The sequence below is a fragment of the Rattus rattus genome, chromosome 3 (assembly GCF_011064425.1).
Source record: "Rattus rattus isolate New Zealand chromosome 3, Rrattus_CSIRO_v1, whole genome shotgun sequence".
In the NCBI taxonomy this organism is placed as follows: Eukaryota; Metazoa; Chordata; class Mammalia; order Rodentia; family Muridae; genus Rattus; species Rattus rattus.
In genome coordinates, this window is record NC_046156.1 from 185,851,744 (window position 1) to 185,854,221 (window position 2,478).

Here is a 2,478-nt window from a genome sequence, read left to right on the forward strand (position 1 = left end):
CACCACACCCATCTGTCTCAGGCACATTAAGAAATGGTTTTAGTATGCTCGATTTAGAACAAGCAGAGGACAAGAGTTGCACACATACAGGAAGTCAATGCCAGGCTGGAGGAGGAGAGCAAGGCAGAGGTGGTTCACAGCATGTGTGGGAACAGAGACATGAAGGGCAATCACTGATGAGAACTTTGTCCAAGCAGGGAAATGGCCAATAATACCCAGGTTTCTCTCTTGCCCTTGACTTCGAATGTCTTTTCAGTGATTCTCATTGCTTTGCAGAGTGGAAGGCTGCGGCGGAGGGTTCTGCCAAACAGCTTGTTGGTGTCAGCTCCATTAGGTTGAGCAAGGGAGAGTGTGTTAGCTTCCTTATGCTGCTCTAACAAATCACCACACATTTATTGGCTTAAACTAATACAGTTATGTTCCCCGAGAGTTCTGGAGGTCAGAGGTCTAAAATTAAGGAGTCCGTGTTATTGAATTCCTTCAAGAGACTTCTTGAGAACTCTGCTTTCTTGCTTTTTCTGGTCACTTGAGACTGTCTTCGCTTCTTGGCTTATGGTTTCTTCTTCCATTGACTTAGATAATTCATTGTTTTAACCTTAGTTCAAACATAGTTACTTCTCCATTTTTTCTTGACTTTTGACTTTTTTTTACCTCCCTTTTGTAATTACATCTGATCTTCTCTGGTAATCCAGTAGAATCTCTCCATCTCAAGCCTTGTAACCTCACCTGTAAGACCCAGGTTTTCTTTTGTATGATAACTTATTGATAAGTGCCAGGTATTGAGAGAAGTGAGCACTCTGGCTAGGGGTGGGGTATTACTCTGCTCATCACAGAGGGGAAATAAACAGACATGGAGATAAATGGCTAGCCAATTCTTATGTAAAATTTATTGGTTCCACTTTTGGAGGCAAAGCATGTTTTCTTTTTTATAAGGTACCATACTAAAGGGTCAATGAAATATTCATCATCCTAATAGACCTTCTTGGAATCAATCACTGAGTTGGAATCAGAGAGTGGGGTGGGGAGTTCTCTGGACAACAGTGGGCCCGTTCCCTTGCTGAAAGATGATCTCCAGCAGAGCTTATGCACCCTCATGTAGGCTGAGTTGCTGTTATGGGAGGGGCACTGGAATTTCTGTGTGCCTCCAACTTCCCTATTGCAGGCTATGTTAATCCGTCTCTTGGGATGGCTGGAGAGAGTGTGTCCCACCCAGGAGGTCCTGCTCAGCCAAAGTTGGCCACACACAGACATAAGCTGTTTGGAGAGGAGGTGGTGACCTAATGGAAAACGTGAACATATTAGTTTTCATAGAAAAAAAGACTCTAGGTCCCAGGAACACAAGGCTTACACAGAGCTGCTGTTATCTTCCTAGCTTTTGCTGAGAACTTAACGGCCATGCTCAAGTGGATGGGCCTGGGTGGGACTAGGGGGACACAACACACACACACACACACACACACACACACACACACATGACATGAAAGTGGGAGTGGGACTTGTATGGAGGAAGGGTGTGTTAGGTTGGTAGCCATGGGGGCAGTAAGAAGATAGAAGATGAGTGCAATTGGTATGTATTACACACACACACACACACACACACACACACACAAACACACTGTCAAAACCCTGAGCAATAGCTGTTCTTGTCTTCCTCTGGTTTTTCATTCTAAGAGTTCCTAAGCACCACCTCTTCCTCCCCACTAACAAAGTCCGACAGGAGATTCTGATTTGTGATTCTCCAGTGGGGTGTCCTATGGGAAGGTCGTAAGATGATGGCTCCACGATGGAGTATGTTTTCTGAAGTGACCTTAGTCAATCCTACTTAATCCTTAGGCCCAGTTAATCCTGTCATGAATGAACTCATCGGCCTGTAGGACTATCATAACCCGGAAGAGTGGTAACTCCGAGACAAACTCAGGCACTGCCGGCCTTATTCCATGCTGATCTCATTTACTGAATGAGGAGAGGCACACCTGCGTTCACCTTTGTGCTAGTCTAAACTGTGTTACTGTAGAGCAGTTTGAGTCTATACAGGAATCCGGAGTCCCTGAAGATGGCAGCCTCTGTGTTTCAGGGACATGATAAGGACTCACCAGCCAGCTTTCTAACAAGGGTCTCCATGGCCACTGTTTCCTACACTGAGTATGGCAGAAACACTGGGGCCAATCATTGTTGTATTTGCACCTATCAAACTCTTTAAAGATAGGAGTTAGAGATAATGAGGTGGGAGGATGGGAAGATAGGGCTGGGATCCTGAAAGGGCTTAGCCTTTATAATGACTTGCCCTAACTGCTGATATTAGCCAATCCTCCTAGGTTGGCTACTGATCTCTTAATCTAGATTGTAAAGATCTATAGGCCCAGTTTGGTAACCGAGGAGCCTCTTTCCAAGTATGCATGCATTTTGACAGATGCGATCTTTATGAAGGTATTTAGGGCCTAACTCTCCTATGTCTTAGCAAGACTGTAGAACCTTCAT